This window comes from Elephas maximus, chromosome 10 (assembly GCF_024166365.1).
Source record: "Elephas maximus indicus isolate mEleMax1 chromosome 10, mEleMax1 primary haplotype, whole genome shotgun sequence".
Lineage (NCBI taxonomy): Eukaryota > Metazoa > Chordata > Mammalia > Proboscidea > Elephantidae > Elephas > Elephas maximus.
In genome coordinates, this window is record NC_064828.1 from 66,212,054 (window position 1) to 66,231,292 (window position 19,239).

The following is a 19,239-nucleotide window of genomic DNA, read 5'->3' on the forward strand; positions in this document are numbered from 1 at the left end:
GTCAAAAATGACTGCCTCTTTTTAGTAAAGGAATTTCCTAAAGGAAACATAACTCACAATGACAAATGTCGGCATTTTTAGAATTACAAACATTACCTACAACCTGCATTCAGGTTATGAACCCCCTGAACAAAGTTCAATGCTTTGTCTAGTAGCTAGCCGGTGAGTTCCAGTTTAAAAATATATAAGTAAAAAGAAACATAACAAAAGTCTCTGATACTCAGAATGAAAGACTAACATAAGAGCCAGAGAAACAAGACAGCTTCCTTACCACAACCTGCAATTCTGAGTTGTTCATCAATATATTTCTGAACTGACTTTTACAGCCAAAATTTCTCCAATTTAATGAAAATTGTTATTAATACATGGGTAAATATGTCTGATGTTGGTGACTAAAATTTTCCCATTCTAATTACTTATTTGCTAAGCACATGGAATCAATTTTTTAGCTGTTTTGATGTCGAGGGATTGGTCCCCATCTAAAAATGATAAACTTGACATTAATTTAGTCATACGGCTGGATCTGGCTTGCTACTTAACATTCTCTCTGTAAGCAAAGACACAAAAATAAAAACGTTACATAAAGAACTACTACTTGGGGAGAGCAATTAGGAGTATGTAGCAAGGTGTATATAAGTTTTTGTGTGAGAGACTGACTTGATTTGTAAACTTTCACTTAAAGCACAATAAAAATAAAAAAAAAAGAACCACTACTTATATGTTTATAATTAACTTAGCAGACCTTCTTGAAGAAAGAAACCCTTTGAAGTTTTCCTCAAGCATCTTTAGAGTTATCTCAGTGTCAGTCATCTATTTATAACGCCCCTAATTTTAGCCACACGTTGTGCATAATCTAACACATATAGGTGTCTGTTAGTCTAATACATTCCTTCAGTAGATGATTGTGGAGTACATTCTCTCAAACTGTGGATGCAATGGAACAGAAAACTTTATGTTCCTCTTTTTTTCCTCAAATTAAGAGAAATTTAAAATGGAAAATATGAAATATTTTTTGCAAACAAAATATAACTTCTATTTTGTTTCCATTATGCACTTGCCATTTCTGATTATTATTTAGGCTAAAAAACACCTATGTGTGATATATTTTGTGCTCAGTCTACAAATTATTTTTGCATTGACTATAAAGCTTCCAAATTATTTTAATGTAAATTTTTTAACTAAAAAAGTTTTTGGAATCTGAAAAGCGGCTCTAAATAGTCTATGTTCGCAAAAATACAAAGGGGAAATTTTTAATTCTTAAAACTCAATAAACTATTGTATGAAATGAGAGGCAGGTATATACTGTACAGCGAACCTGTTCTCACAGGTGTGCTTTCTTAATGTTAAAATACCCGTGTGAATTTTTAGTTTCCCATAATGTAATGGGAGACAATAAATTCTGAAGTTACCCCATTTGCCTTCAGCCCCAACCACAGAAGAAGTAACCTCTTGTCTATTTAGATCTTCTGAGTATACCCATGTCCTTCTGTGTGTCATGCCAGAGCAAAGGTTTGTGTTGCGAGCCAGAGCTTATTGCAAGATCAAAGCTCTGGGCCACTCACAATAAAATAAGAGGGTAAAGCCCAAAGAATCAAAGAAACAAAGGAAACGTTTAGGAGATAAAGATCAGTCTCAGATATGACATTTCATCCAGATCAGATGCTGCAGAAGTTCAATTCCAAGCTCATAAGATAAAACTACAAAGCAGTAAGCCTTAAGACTCAGTTGATTGCCTTTATCTGAATGTCACTGATTTTATTTCCATTTTTTAGAATCAGAGAATGTCTTTTGCTGGATAGCTGAACTTGTCTCATCTTTATCCTGTATCCTACATGTGTATAGGTTGTGTGTGGGTAGGCAAGGTTCTCGTTTCATCAAAGTACCTCCTACCTAAATCTTATAAACAGTTATGATTTAGCACTCCTCTAGAAGGTAAAAAAGTTAAATTAAAACAGCATTCTCTGATTACTTTGCTCAATTGGATTAAGACTAATGCAAATTTTTACAAAAGGTTAAATACAATTTTTCAAGATAAATACAAACGTCACATATCATAAGTACTTTTAAAAATTGAATTTTTGTGGGAAATAAAATGTAGGTAAATATGCTTTGGAAAGACATTTCAAATACTTCACTACGTGAACTGATTTATCAGCTATTCAAACACAGTTCCATAGCATATATCAAGACTGTCATAGAAGCTCAAGATATGGCTTCAGAACATACAATTCTGATTATTTTAGAGTATCAAAAAAAAAAAAGCCACATCTGCTGCCATCGAATCAATTCTGACTCCTAGTGGCCCTACAGGACAGAATAGAACTAACTGCCCCATAGCGTTTCCAAGGAGAAGCTAGAGGATTAGAACCGCCAGCCTTTTGGTTAGCAGCCGTAGCTCTTAACCCTTGCAGCACAAAAATAAAAATAACATCATTTTACAAAATTTGGAAATATTTTCTAGGTTATTTCATTTTATTTGAGATTTAATATAGCCTTATTAAACTTAAAGATTACCTCAGTTATGTGTCATCTTCTAAAATTAAATCAATTTGCAAAGTTCAAAGTATTCGAAAGATAGATTACTTTAAAAAACCCAAAACCCAGTGCTGTTGAGTCGATTACTTTACTTATGTTTTAAAAATGCTGTTTTATAGCTAAGTTTATTATTTAAAAACCTTAGACTGATAAAATGATCTTGGATCATAATAAAATAGTATTATAACTATTAAAATGGAATTTTATAGTAGAATTTATATTGTATCACAATTAAGCCAAACCTGTTACCATCAAGTTGATTCTAACTCCTATGTTGCAGAGTAGAACTGCGCTCCATAGGATTTTCAAGGTTGTGACCTATCAAAAGCAGATCACCAGGCCTTTCTTCTGAGGCACCTCCGGGTGGGTTTAAAATTCCAACCTTTTGGTTAGTAGTCCAGCACTTAACCATTTGTGCCACCTAGGGACTCCTTATGTTAATTGTTTTACTGTCTGGTAGTCGTACAGGATTTCCAGATACTGAAAATAAATGAGTTATCGACTGTGATGGTTAAGACTGTGTGTCAGCTTGGCTGGACCATGACTTTCAGTGTTTTGGCAGTCATATAATATTGTGATCACTTCCCTGTTGAGATTGGATATGTGATCACCCCCATGATGGGATCTGCTGAGTAGCCAATTAGTTGAAGGGGAGTTTCTTTGGGCATGTGGCCTGCATCGAGTGTGGGCAGATGTTCAGGTGGGGCTCAGGGGGCTTTTGTTCATTCTGGATCCTGCAGCTAACTCCTATTAGTCTGATCTCTGGTTCTTGGGACTTGAGCTATCAGCTTACCTGCATTCTTGCCTGCCGATCTTGGGATCCATTGATCTTCACAGCCTGTGAGCAACAACCCTGCTTTCTGGCCTGCCAATCTGCCAGCCCCTGCAGCTACATGCATCAGGAGAGGCCTCTTTCCTGACCCATGGACTTGGAAATTTACAGCCTCTACGACCCTGTGAGGCATTTTCTTGATGTAAATCTCTCTCTCTCTCTCTCTCTCTCCCTCTCTCCCTCTCTCTCCCTCTCTCTCTCTCTCTCTATATATATACTTAACTGGTTTTGCTTCTCTAGAGAACCCAGCCTAAGACATCAACTAAAATCAATATGTGTTCAACCCAAAACAGTAGCATAAAATTATTGTTCAGCTTAGAATCCGTACACTTGTGACCTTAGAAATTCTGTTAAGTGTTTTACAAATTCCTCTTCTGTTATTGTTGTTGTTGTTAGTGTTATTTGCCATTGAATTGGCTCTGACTCATGGCAACCTTATATATCACAGAATGAAATGTTGTCTGGTCCTGCTTCATCTGAATGGTCATTGGTATGTTCGAGTCCGTTGTTGTGGCTATCGTATCAATCCCTCTCATTGAGGGTGTTCCTCATTTTTGCTGACCCTCTACCAAACATGATGTCCTTTTCTAGTGTTTGTTTGACCTTTCCTAATAATGTGTCCAAAGTAAGCCAGTTGAAGTCTTTACATCTATGCTTCTAAGGAGCATTCTGGTTGCATTTCTTCTAGGGCTGATTTGTTTGTTCTTCTGGCAGTCCCTGGAGACCCGGTGATGCAGAGGTTAAGAACTTGGCTGCTAACCAAATGTTAGCAGTTCGAATCCACCAGCTGCTCCTTGGAAATCTTATGGGGCAGTTCTACTCTGTCCTATAAGGTTGCTATGCTTCGGAATCAACTCAGTGGCAATAGGTTTGTTTTTTTTTTCATGGTATATTCAATATTCTTCACCAACATCACAATTTAAATGCATCAATTCTTCTTCTTTCTCTTCTTTTTTCATTGTCCACCTTTCACATGCATACGAGGTAATTGAAAAAAGATCATAGCTCTGACGTTTTACCAGTTTCAAAGTGAAAGCCCTTATGCAAAAAGCCAGTGTCCTCTTTCACCAACACAACCATGGTAATAATCACAGCAATTGTTTACTGAGCATCCAAGGGGTACACTGTGATAAGGGTTTTGTACTGGTGAGCTCTAGCCCTCAACACAACCCTGAAAGGTGGTAACATTATCCCAGTCTGCAGAGGAGGTAAACTAAGCCCCAGACAGGTCAGGTGATTTTCTGAGAGTTACACAGCTGATCATTGGCAGTCTCTGTGATTCAAAAGTAGGTTCTCTTTCTCCATAAATACACTGCTCATAGGTAAAAGAGTCTACATCACTCCGCAAGCATAAAGAATAGAGGTCCTTTCTGTTTAGAATACACTTGCTTCTTCTCTGACTAATAATCAAAAAAAAACAAAACAAAAACAGAGGTATGGTGGAGACTGGCTGTAAAGATAACAGCCCTGTGAAATTTATGTCCAAAATATTTAGTGTAACTATTTGCAAGGCTACTTTATATGTAATTAGAAAGCTAACCAAACTCTCAGGAAGCCCATAATTGTATTAAGATAACCTCCTACAAAGTCTCACCAAGCAAAACATGCACATGCAGAAAGTTGCCAAAAAATTTTTTAAAAATACAAAAAACAAATAGAGTTCAAACACTTCATTTGATTACGTTTTCTTAACTATCTGGAATGTTTCCTTCGATTTTCTCTTTGGTTTCTAAAGCTATATTATGAAATTGCTTTTCAATTCCCCATACGGTGATTACTTAATCATGCCTTTACCAGCTGTTAACATAGCTTCTCTCCTGATAACAGTTTATTTTTAAAGGAAATTGTCTTTGAAGAAAATATTTTGATATTATGCGGCAAAATGTCTCGCTAGTCTAACTTAAAATACAAGAGTTCACTAGAAGAAACAAAACAACCAAAACAAAGATCGTTTAAAAAAAAAAAATGAGTTCTAGCTGGTCTGTGGGGAAAAAAGTGGATAGTGGTTACATAAAGATAAAACCAGCCACTCATGTAGGGGGAAACAACTGACTTGTTCCACTTAAACAAAACTGACTGGCAGCTCTTTTTTTTTTTTTTTTTTCTATTTCCCACTGGTCATTTTGGTGTCTTTTAGACACAGCCAAATACCCACAGATGCTCGAATCTTTTCTTTCTCTCATTCATTCCTTCTCTCACCCCAAACACTGTCTAGAGTTTGTCATATGGTGCAAGTAAATCTTACACATTGTTCAAGAACTTTCACTATTAAGCATATAAACGAGAGAGGGAGGACCTCAACCTTCAAGGGACACTAGCAGAAATAAGTTGTGAGATACCTCCTAAGACAGGCCCTATTCTTGTGTATAGACTCACTAGAACCATGGAATGGGGGAAGGTGGGGGATGGTGGAGACAAGCATTGACCAAGAGGAGGGTGAGACCCAATGTCAGGGAGCAGAGAGGAAAGGAATTTTTTGCCGAGGCTGTAATGCAGAGTCTCAACCTTGGCACCACTGACATTTTGGATCAGATCATTCTTTGTTGTGGGAGGCATTCTGTGCATTTTAGGGTGTTTAGAGTAGCATCCCTGGCCTCTACCCACTAGATGCTATTAGCAGTCTCCCATCCCCAGCTGCAGCCATGACAATCAAAAATGGCTCCAGACATTGCCAAATGTCCCCTGGGGGAGGGGAGGTGAAATCACTCCATATGAGAATCATTGTTATAGGAGATACCAGTGTGAGGAGGCTCAGAGCCCATCGGAAAGCAGTTAATATCATTTCTACAATGCCTAGCTCTACCACCCGGTAGGAGAAAGTCTTATTCTCATTCACCATTTATTAAACAAACACTTTGTTTCAGATTCTGGACTGTATACTGGGAATTCTGAATTGGAAAAGGTAGTATCCTTGACTTCAGAGAGAATATAACCTCACAGAAGAGATAACCGGTTGCCACTGAGTTAACACCAACTCATGGCAACCCCATGTATGTCAGAGTAGAAACTGTGTTCCTAGTTCTCAATGGCTGATTTGTATGAAATAGATCGCTAGGCCTTTCTTCTATGGCATCTCTGGGTGGACTCAAACTTCCAACCTTTCAGTTAGCAGCCAAGAGCATTAACTGTTTACACTACCCAGGGACTCCAGTAGGAGGCAGAGAATGAGTCAATGTAACAGACACGGTCATAAAATGTAGGAAATAATGTAATCAGAGGTAAAATTGAAAATATTAACAGCTGAACCCAATGGACAACGGCCATAGTGTTGGAACAGGGTCAGGGAGACGCCTTGCTATTGCTATTGTAGTCTGTAACTTACCAATTGCTGTGTCTTGAAGGATGAGTAAGAGTTAACCCAGTGGACAAAGAGTTGAGGGAAAAGGGAACCGTATGTACAGAAACATGGAGGTAGTAATCACAAGGGACTAAAGAGAGGACCCTAAGAGAGCTGGTATGGCAGGCGCAGAGATTATAGGGTGCCGAGGGGGCAGACGTGGGGCTGGAGAGTTAGACAAACCATGGAGTGCCTTGACAGGCTTTATACTGGAGGTGCTGGGAAACTGCTGAACAGTTTTAAGTAAAGGAGTAGCAAGATGATTACGGCAGGCGTTTGGCAAATAGATTAAAGAAGCAAGGGTGGACTGACTAAGAACAGAAAAGGGAGGTCAATTTGAAGCTCTGAACTAAGCACAAAAAAGACACTGCGAGGTGAAATCACCAGGAATGAGTATTCAATTTGATGTGGGAAGTAGGGGGAGTCATTCCAGAAAAAAGAGAACAAACCTTCATGCATAATTCCTTACACAGTTCCTCTCTGTGCTCCTTCAGAATGCTTAAGAATTTATAACCGCTAAATTGTGAAAGTAAAAAAAAATGATCACACCTGCATCAAATATGCTATGATGACACCTAGCAGTCTGAGTTTGCAAGAAAATATTGACTGCCATTTTAAAAAGGTTTTGTTGTTGTTTAATGGAAACCTTTGGAACACATCCCCATCTGTACTAAGGAATCTAAAGAGCAGGAAAGAAATCAGGATGATTCAATTTGAGCTTGGATTGAGTAGCCATGGCCAGATTCTGCTTTCGCCCTAAGACTTTAAATGATCATCTCTCTGAATAACAATTTCCACAGCAAGAGAGACCTTTTAGAGACTTTGTTATAGTTATTTTTTTTACCTAAAAGACAGAACTTTCCATCAAAGGAATTGAAGACAAGCAAGACTTCTTCCATATGCTTGAGTTAAAGTCTTTTCTTTGTAAATATCAATAGCTTAAGACAGAAACAGCATATGGGAAATCTAGGAAACCATTTACACTCAGCAGACATGCCCAACTGAATTACTAGGTTACCTTAGCAGAGGTTAAACATTAACAGGTGCAAGGAGTGACTTTCTTTAAAACGGTGTTTCATATGGCTCGAGCTCACAAAGAGTTAAAGTTGATGCACATTGTATATTCCCTACTATGCCACAGTTTCCTCTGCCTCCCCTATTTCATTTCAGCAGGAGTCCCTGGGCGGGGCAAATGGTTAGGTGCTGAACTACTAGCTAAAAGTTTGGTGGTTCAAACCCACCCAGAGGTTCCTCTGGAGACAGGCCTGGCAATCTGCTTAACCCTTTGGCTAACAGCCCAGCGCTTAACCATTGTGCCACCAGGGCTCCTTTTTATAAGCACTAGAGGTTCATAATATAATAGGCAAACTCCCTACCAAACTCCCTACCAAACTGACTCCAAAATGTGCCAGTCACCCACTTATAAAATCTTTAATTTTCTTCCTTCCTCTTCTCTCTTTTTTCTCCCATTTTTCCCTTTCTACCTCCCCCCAGTAATGATTCTGGTCATAGGTCCCCAAGGGAGACCACTCTATGAGCCTAATGAATCAATGAAGCTGTGGTTGTTCTAAGAAACTTCCTGAACTAAGGAGAAGTCATTGCTTCACCCCAGCATGGCTTTTTAAGAGACTAAATGTCCTTGTATCCATTTTGAAAGAAAATGTCCCACCTAGACAAGTGCTTCTCACCTGTTCCATGCAATTCCATCCATTTGGGGTTCTCTTTTGTTAAATTACCTGTGGGAAATAGGCAAAGTGTGTTAGTGTCAGATGGCACAGAACCTCTGGGCTTGCCTCATGGGATGCGATGGAAGGTGTTGAAGTAGAAGGGGAAGCAAGAGCTCAGACAGTCCTGCCCAACATCTGGCTTCTGGTCCCTTTTAGATTCTGCTTTACCCACGGTGAACAATGCCATATGAGAAGAAGAGGAAGCAATGAGGAAAGCAGAAAAAAAGTGAAGTGGCAAGTAGTGTCAGGGAGAAGGTAAGAAAGGTAGAGGAGGAAGAAAAAAGAGAAGGCAAAGAGGAAAAGAAGGAACATCAAATGTTTTGTATGTATTTGCTCATTTAATCTTGGCCTGGGAGCTAGGCATAATAATTACTATTATTATTAATCCTTGTTTACCTCAGATGAGGAAAACGAGGCTTAGAAAGTATAAAAACCTTGTTTAAGATTACACAACTAGCAAGTCATGAAGCTGGAATTTGAACCTAGGTATTCTGATTCCAGAACCTGATATTTCTACAACGAGTAAAAGAAGAAAAGAAAATCTAGAGAAAGTAAAATGGGCATTCTAGAAAAGTTTGAGCATGTTTGGAAATAGGAAAACAGAGTTAATGCTATTCAGAAAGAAAGAAAAATCAAAGCTTCAAAGATTTTGGAGATGCTCTAGGCTAACTGGATTATTTTCAGAAGATGAAACTGAGGTTAATTGAGGCTAAGAGATTTCTTTTAGTAAGAGTAAGAGGGGACCCTCTCGCCTCCTAAATCCAAGTACTGTCTTCCTGAACAGGATTCTAAAAATAGCAAGGTCCTTACTGTCAAGAATTATTTAGATGTAGTTGGAGTTCTTTTGGGGAATGGGGACAGGCAAGGGAGAAGAGTTAGGATTGGCTACCATAGTTCTTGGAGTCCTGGTGGCACAATGGTTAAGAACCCAGCTGCTAACCCAGAGGCTCTGTGGGAGAAAAGACCTGGCAATCTGCTCCCATAAAGATTTCAGACTAGGAAATTCTATAGGTCTGTCCTACTCTGTCCTATAGGGTCATCGTGAGTCAGAATCAATTCGATGTCAAGAAACAATATTGTAGTTGTTACCCTCAAAGAGTGATTTCAAACCAAATGGTGGCAGGAGCCTCCCCCACCTCTGCCTCCCGGGTGGGGCTCAGGCTGAGGTGGACTTAAACAGATGGCTGGGAGTTCATTTAGTGCCGGTGGGTCAGACAGTACTCCCGGCCTGGCTGGTGAGGATTGCTTGTGTTGGAACAAGCATTCAACACAAGCGGTCACAGCATTCTGCATTCTTGGAAGGGGACCACCACTTAACAGGAACGTGGATGGCTTTGTTATGTCTTATCTCCTAATCTGCAGTTGGAGGTTTTCCTTCCTTTTGCAGGTGCTCTCATTTCCTTCATTATTTGTTTATTAGAAAATCTTGTGGCCTTCCAAAGTCATTCTTATGCTAAGGAAGGTCGAATGTGATAACATATTTGTCTTGGCCAAGAGTGAGGACATAGCGAATACCGAAAGTCACATAATCATGGGTATGACTGAAAGTGGTGCTTCACATGTAAACAAAAGTTCCCTGCCCCCCACTGTGGGGGTCACAAAAGTTTCGAAAGCCAAGAGAGAAGGCAAGAGGTTGCTTCCACATCTGCTGGTGTGACAAATCTGAACAAATCTGGTAGGTGGAGTGCTGGGGAAGTTGCTGCTAGAACTACTTTTAAGGTTTAATTCAGGGACTGTATAGACCAGACAGCATTTCTCAAGCCAAAAGAACGCCTGAGATGGCCCAGGCTGGACCAAGCTTTCAGTGTGGGAAATAGATTCTCCATTCATTGGTACCCCTGAAGCATAGGAGAAAACCAAGCAAAGCTGAGTGTGGGGTAGGGGGCAGAGAAGAATCTTAACCCTCTACATGTCTCCAGAAAAATAAAAGAATGAGAAAGCCGTCCAAGGAAGAAACCAAGCAACATTTCTGGGAAAGCACTATTCATATGACTTTCTTGTTTCTCTAAAATTTCCTTCTAAATCCCCTAAACATTAAATAGGCAGCATAAGCCCAAATTTCTCTGCAATTATAGGATCTTACATTGCTAGAACCCAAGAATCTTAGCAAGGACATTTCATTGCTCTGCTATGAAATAAAGAGATAAACAAAGATCAGACCCAAAACAAACAAAGCCAAAAAAAAAAAAAAGGAAATTGTCATATGAAAATGGCACATTCTTGAAATTCTCTTACCTTTTACCTACTGCCCTCAGTATATTAAGGGAAATTAATAAGAGTATTATTTTATATGCACTGCCTTGTGGCCAAATGTACTGAAGACAATACCGAACATCATATGAAATATGTTGTATAACAAACAGAAGGCTGGTAAAGAAAAATGAAGGGAAGGGAAAACAGGAAGGGAGCACAAATTGTAATCAGAAAGGTAACCAATGCACAAGGTACATACCATAAAGTCCTACATATCTGCTGAACAACGATTTGTTTCAGTACTTTCTAGCCGCCAACAAAAACAGGAAAACAGCTGACAGTGTCCATAAGCTAAAAACAAACCAATTGCTTAGGAGAAGCACTGTTTTTTGTAATACTGAGACCGTAAAGAAACTTCTCCCTGCAGTCCTCAAAAAGTATACCCTAAAAAAAATAGCAAGCAATGCCCTCCATTCATTCATTCATTTAACAAATACTACTGAGCCCCTACTAAATCCCAAGAACTTATGAGGAGCTGGGGCTACAAAGGTGGTCCCTGCCCACATGGAACTTCACATCTAGTGGGAGAGAGACAAGTAATCACAGAAATAAATGTACAAATACAATTGTGACAAGTGCCACAGGAAAGGGAGGCAGTGCTACAAGAGCATCTAATAAGGGGAATCTGATTTAACAATGCCCAGCACTTGGTTTTGTGGGACTGTTAACAGTCACCAATGTCTTGCCTCCCATAGTACTTCAAAAAAAGAGAAGCTTATATCATATAAGCATGAAGTTAAGTAGTATCTGTGAAAAGCTTTGAAAATTACAATGCACTCAGGCACATGAACAAATGAAAGGAGTTTCAAACATCATGAAAAAACAAAAACAGCTGTTCTCTATTACCTGATGAAAAAGTAATCTGAAAAACACAATGCTATATAACTAATTCTGATCAATTATAATTAATTATAATAATTTAATCACTATTTTGTAATTTTGAAAAATTGTATAAATGCTACCTGAGCAAAACAACCATAATTCAGCTTTGTCACCTTGAACATCAATTTAAAAGTATGCCAAAAGTACTTGTTATAATGGGGTCACCCATTCCTCACTTATTGACATGGTTAGGTTCCAAAGACCAAGTCATTATGCAAAATTCAGCATCATGCAAAATGGTGGAGGACTACATCATTACATAACTGCAAATTACTTCATTATATAACTGCCAAATTGCATCATTTCTTATCTGCCAAACCACTGAGAATCATGACCCAGCCAAGCTGACCCATAACCTTAACCATCACAGCCAACATTAGTCTCACCTCCTACTTCAGTGTTCATTAGTGCCAGACATACATCATTAATGCGCAGAATAGTTGATGGTAGACTTTTTACTATTGTCATAAATGTGAAATGTCAGATAATGAGCTTGTTGATAAATGAGGGCTAGGTATGTAACTCCTAATTTGTTTATTGTAAATTGATGTATCAATCCAATATGATATGTCTATTTTGCCATACTAATGATCCTATATAACCAAAAATGGCTCATGCAACAGAAAAGAGCTCCAGTTTATCTGGTTTTACCACAAACCTTATTTAAACAAAATGAGAAATGTTTTTTCTCCATTCTCTCTTTTACCTACCAACAAAGACTTGCCATTTTGAAAATTATAAAGAAAATAAAAGTGTCTTATATTTGACAGTGTTTTATACTTTTCAATCTTTTCACAAACAATACATAATTTGATGCTTGCAAACACTTTGTGAAGTAGGCAAGGCAGAAAACTGAGGCTGAGCAAGGTTATGTGGCAAGGTCAAATACCTGGTAAATAACAAAGCAAAGAATATTGAATATATCATGGACTGCCACAAGAACAAACAAAGCTATCTTGGAAGAAGTACAACCGGAATGATCCTTAAAAGGGAGGATAGTGAGACTTCATCTCACATACTTTGGACATGTTGTCAGGAGGGACCAGTCCCTGGGAAAAGACACCACGCTTGATAGAGTAAAGGGTCAGCAAAAAAGAGGTAGACCCTCAGCAAGACGGACTGACACAATGGCTACAACAATGGGCTCAAATTTAGTAATGGTTGTGAGTATGACGCAGGCCTGGGCAGCATTTTGTTGCATTATACATAAGGTTGCTATGAGTCAGAACCGACATAACAACAACAGCAAATCCAAGAAGGATATAGGCCACCCGATCTTTAGGATTAGGGCCTTCCTATTGTACAACCCTATAAGTTACTTTAAAAAAAATCTACCCAGAAAGAGCATTACAGACCACTGACAGGGGTGCAAGATGGAAGCTGGGACATCTCTATTAAGCACAGATTTCACCTAAGGTTAGTTCAGAGTCCTTGGATAAAAGTCCTTTCCCTAGGCAGCAAGACGTAGGTGATTTCAGTTTTTCCAAGTTTTATAATTCTGAAGAGCTTCATGCATCATCACTTGGGCCCCAGAAGCTTTCCCAACACCCCACTGGAAATCTCTTAGCAAGCACTGTCATACAATTCCAGACACACCTTCCTGGTGGCACAGTATGATTTTACCTCCGCACTAGATAAAATAGCCCCTTGACTTCTGGAATCACTATGTCTTTTCCTTTCCAATAAAACTCCTCCAAGATGCCTTCACAATGATCCAAATGTACATGAAGTACAAGGTAACCATTGATTCCAAAAGGCCATGTTGAAGGTGGTTCCATTTCTATGTTCCCAGCAAAGGGAAAAGAAAGACCAAGGATGAAAACTAATGAAAAAGAATCTTCAGCACAATGAAACTATTAAAAAAGACAGTTGCTGGACTGGACCAAAAGCAAAGAAGTTTCCGGGATAAACTGAATGCTTCAAAGGTCAGCAGAGCAAGGGTGGGGGTTTGGGGACCATGGTTTAAGGGGACTTCTAAGTCAATTGGCAAATAATTCTATTATGAAAACATTCTGCATCCCACTTTGAAAGGTGGCGTCTGGGGTCTTAAATGCTAACAAGCGGCCATCTAAGATGCATCAATTGGTCTCAACCCACCTGGAGCAAAGGAGAATGAAGAACACCAAGGTCACACGACAACTAAGAGCCCAAGAGACAGAAAGGGCCACATGAACCAGAGACCTACATCATCCTGAGACCAGAAGAACCAGTTGGTGCCCGGCCACAATCGATGACTGCCCTGACAGGGAGCACAGCAGAGGGCCCCTGAGGGAGCAGGAGATCAGTGGGATGCAGACCCCAAATTCTCACAAAAAGACCAGACTTAATGGTCTGACTGAGACTAGAGGAATCCCGGCGGTCATGGTCCCCAAACCTTCTGTTGGCCCAGGACAGGAACCATTTCCGAAGACAACTCATCAGACATGAAAGGGACGGGACAGTGGGTAGGAGAGAGATGCTGATGAAGAGTGAGCTACTTGTATCAGGTGGACACTTGAGACTGTGTTGGCATCTCCTGTCTGGAGGGCAGATGGGAGGATAGAGAGAGTTGGAAGCTGGCAAAATTGTCACAAGAGACTGGAAGGGCTGACTGATTAGGGGGAGAGCAAGTGGGAGTACGGAGTAAGGTGTATATAAACTTATATGTGACAGTTTGACTTGATTTGTAAACGTTCACTTGAAGGTCAATAAAAGTTAATAAAAAAAAAAAAGACAGTTGCCATCAAATCAACTCCAACTCATGGAGGCCTCACGTGTGTCGGAGTGGAACTGTGCTTCATAGAGTTTTCAAGAGCTGGCTTTTAGGAAGCAGATTGCCAGGCCTTTCTGCTGAAGTGCCTTTGGGTAGACTAGAATCTTCATCTTTTTGGCTAGCCAAGCATGTTAGCTGTTTGCACCACCCAGGGGCTATGAAACTATTAACATGTTGCTGTCAAGTCAATTCTGATTCATAGTGACCCTATAGGACAGAGTAGAACTGGCCCATAGGGTTTCCAAGGCTATAATCTTTACGGAAGCTGACTGCCACATCTTTCTTCCGCAGAACAACTGGCAGATTTGAATCATCTACCTTTTGGTTACAGCCGAGCACTAAACCACTGTGCCGCAAGGGCTCCCATGAAACTGTTGGACATGAATAAAAGGGCATCCCCTTGTTAGGTATGCATTCGCTATCAGTTTTGTTGAGGCTTAAATATTTGTTAATTTTATTTGTGGACACAACTAAGAGAAGAACAAAACTAAATCACTGAGGGCTAAAAGTCTTACATGAAAAGCCAGATAGCTCCGGTTTTAACCGGTTACATCTGCTCTTTCTCCCAGTCATGCAGTGAATTCAATAGACATTTCAAATGAGAAGGTAGATCAAGAGTGAAACTTGCCATCCTAACAGAACAGAGGAGGTGGGACCTCACCTGCCCACAGGACCCACGTGGGGCTCTGCCTAGACAGTGCATCTGTAGAAGTGCTCGGAGCCAAGAACTTCAGAACCGATCTTTCTAGAAGTAGTGATAGGACACAGTCTAGTGAAAGGAGTTCTAGGCTTTGTTCTCATTTCATTTTGTTGATTCTGTTCATCGCCAAATATTTCTTTTTTATCTATCTACAATGCACTGAGCTAGATGCTGAAGGGAATTCCTAGAAACCAAAAACATAGTATCTTCTCTCACAGAGGACAAAATTCTCTGCCCTTCAACTAAAAAAAGAAACCAAATCCATTACTGCTGTCAAGTCAAATCCGACTCATTGCAATCCTATAGGACAGAGGAGAACTGCTTGGAAACCCTATCGGTTTCCAAGGCTGTAATTCTTCTGGAAGCAGACTGCTACATCTTTCTTCCACAGAGTGGCCAGTGGGTTCGAACCACCGAACTTTTGGTTAGCAACTGAGTGCTTAACCACGTACCACCGGGGCTTCTTCTGCACTTCAACATCTGTGCTAAAATCTCAAAAGGTCGTCTGGAGGACTATCGTTCTAAGAAATGTGCCTACTTCTAGCTAATCATAAAAAAAAAAAAAAAAAACATAGGCAACTATAATTTCAACCGCAGCCACATGGCACAAATGCTTCCTCCCTTTCTCTTCATATTTTTCTCTTTCGTCCTAAGGAATCTGGGGGCTATTCTTGCTACAGTTTATACAGGAAAAGATAGTTTCTATATTGGGACCTCCAGGGATCAAAAACAAACTCTTGCTATATTTCTTTCAAGAGCCCTAGTGATGCAATGGTTAAGCTCTCAGCTGCTAACTGAAAGATAGGCAGTTCGAACCTACCAGCCACCCCACAAGAGAAAAGACCTGGGGATCTGCTCCCGTAAAGATTTCAGCCTAGGAAACCCTAGGGGGCAGTTTTATTCTGTCATATAGAGTCTCTACGAGTCAGAATCAAGTCAATGGCATACAACAACATAGTTCTTTCCCTTTAACAAAGGTTCAGACTTTGGGTTCTAAAGTGAGTCAGACACAAATTTGAATCCCAGTTCTGCTACTTCCTAGTTTTGCAGACTTGGACAGGTTTCTCGACATCTCCAAGCAGGTGTTCTCCTCCTTAAAATGCAAAAAGCAATTGGTGTGACATCATTGTGGAGATGAAATGAGATCTGAGACGTTAGTGTTCAGTTGATGTTAGTGGTCATTAGCATTGTTATCCTCATCTGCCCAGTGTGGTCTCCACTCTCCTGTTGCTAAGACACCCTGAGGTCGGTTGCATTCTGGTGCAAACATAACCTCTGATTCCTACTTACTGACTGCACCTGATTCCTAGAAGGCTCTGTGGCTGTATTGGAGCAGGTCTGGGAAGTTCATACTTTCCTTCAAAGAATCCTGATATTCTACGCATTCTCCACCCTCTCCCCTACCCTGTTCTAGCTGAAAACAAGCTTTATCACTACCAAGTGTTAAGAATAATTTTTTAGAACGCATTTTTATATTGTCTTATAGATTATAAAGCACTTTCACATCTGTTGTCTCATGCGATTCTTAGAGCAGTCGTCTGAGGTAGAGTATTTGCCTTAGGATGCGCAGAGAGGTTTCACAGCTTGCCCAGAGTCACACTGCTGGTGGATAGCAGAGTGGGAATTGGACCCAGATGACCCTAACCAGAGCTTTTCCACAACAGCCGGAGGGGTCAGAGATGGGCTGCTCAGGTTCTTCATCTGCAGGAGAAACCACGGTGCACAAATGTTCCAGCAAGCCCTTGGGTCCCTAGTGAACCACTTAGGATCCAGGTGTTGCCGGTCCCTCTTATAAAACAGACCTATTTCTCTCCAGTAAAGCATCACAGCAGAAATACATTTTTCCTGTCCCCTTTCAACCCAGGCCCCTTCCACATGGAATGCCTGAAAGAGCCAAATAAACAGATTTAACTGACTTACGTGTTTTTCTTGCCAAACATTATAAAATGAAGTAATGGGTAACCTGCATTAATTCTGCAGGATTCTCAGACTTTCCTTTCTCCTCCCTGAGGAATGGAAAATTATTTGAAGGAGATGGGAAACCAGCTTTTCCTCTCTCCCTCTGTTTTAAAACTTCTCAAAACATATTACTATGCTACTGGAAGCCATTGAATTTAACTAAGTCATTAAGTTAAATCATCTGCACACATTTTCTCATTAAGATGAGTTTGCATGGTGGACTGATTTCATAGAACAGTTGCATGTAAACATCTCCAGGGAAAACCAGAGGACAGTGACACACTAGTTACTCTTACAAAGAGCATGGCACTGCTTCTGGACATCATCTTTCCAGGAATCTTGTAACCTAGGGTGGAACTTCACCACGGAGCCCACTCCCCTCCTCCAGAAATGCTCTTTCCTCAGGGCTCTGTAGCACTTAGAGCAAAGAGGCCAGGCTAGGCCACCCAGTGCTCCCCAACTAAGACCTCTGGAAATCCAGGGCCTGAAATGCAACAGAGACCACAAGGCTCGTAAGGGGAATGGGAGAATAAAACCGCTGGACCTACTGGATGTTCCAATACAGCACTCAAGGAGGTGGGCCAGGAGAACAGAGGGCCCACAGGGAACAAAGGCTTATTAATTACTAGTGCCCCGAAGGCACAGGCCTGGGGAGCCTTGGAAACAAAACAAAGAAGGGAAGGGAAGACAATGTGTCTAAACTGACTCTGACCAAGAACTCAATAACAAAGTTAATTATTCATTCCATTTTTCACTATAGTAAAGGCTTTATATATTTTTGTGTGTTCTACAGATCACAATGAACATAAAACACAAAGGATAGGCGAACTGTAAGGGATTAGTCTAATTAGTGAAAAAACATTAAACAGCTGACCCTGTAAATGTTCATTTTAAAACCTAAAACTTAAAAAACATGTTACAAATGTCTTCCAGGATCTGCCAGGCTAGAACAATAGGCCACCAATCCAGCATTCCTTCCTCACTCTTTGCCATTGAGTGGGGCACTATGGCTTTTTCCACAGAGACTGAACAGCCTCAGTATCTGGAAGCAATAAGCAAAGTGTTAAAGTTTAAAGGTGCATTAAGAATTGGGATGCCCTGGGAGCCAAAAGAGGGTCCCAGAATCTTTGAGTGATATGAAGACTTCTCCAGCTCTTACATTAAACCAGAACTAAGCCAGTTGCCATCGAGTCAGCTCTGATTCAGGCGTCCTTATGTGTCAGAGTAGAGCTGTGCTCCATCAGGTTTTCAACAGCTGATTTTTCTGAAGAAGATCGCCAGGCCCTTCTTCCAAGGTGCCTCTGGGTATACCTGAACTACCAACCTTTCGGTTAGCAGCAAGTACCTTTAACCACACAGGGACTCCACCCTTACTTACATTAAGGGCATAGCAATACCATGTTTAAAAGGCTGAATATCTATTTTTAAGCACAAAAAAGAAACCAATAGTGTTAACCAATCTATAGGCCTGGTCCTGTGGGGGGAAAAAAGTAGAAGTTGTCACCCCTGCCATGAAGGACCTTTCAATAGTACTAGAGCAAACTTGGGAGAATAAAGTATTGCCTCCAGGAATGTTAACCCACCACCACCACCACAACCAATGCTCATTTTCTGAGGTACATGTGAAGACCACCGGAAGCAATCTGGAAATTACTGTTCTTTCTGCCTTCTCTGTATTTGCAAATGTTAGTGGTAATGATGATGGTAAAAATAATAACTTCTAATTGGTAAGGCCACGGAGTCGACTCCAACTCACAGCGACCTTTAGAAGCGAGGATGGCGAGACTTTATATCTCACATACTCTGGACATGTTATCAGGAAGGATCAGTCCCTGGAGAAGGATGTCATGTTTGGTAAAGCAGAGGGTCAGCAAAGGAAAGAAAGACCCTCAACAGGATGGATTGACACAGTGGCTACAACAATGGGCTCAAGCATAACAACGATCTTGAGGATGGCCCAGGACCAGGCAGTGTTTCCGTCTGTTGTACATAGGGTCGCTATGAATTGGAACTGACTCAACGGCACCTAACAACTACAACAACTGATAAGGCAATGTGCTTTTTCTTTCCATTCTCTTTGCTTCTGATAGAGACTCAAATAAATGGTGGGAATGGGGCGGGGGGAGGACTGGAAACCCACACACGTAAAAATTAGTTGTTTACAAACAGGACGCCTAAGAAATAAAATAAACAAATCTTGACTAAGCAAAGAAGCAGAGAAGACTCAAAGCAGCAAGAGATTCTTCCTTACAACAAACTTAA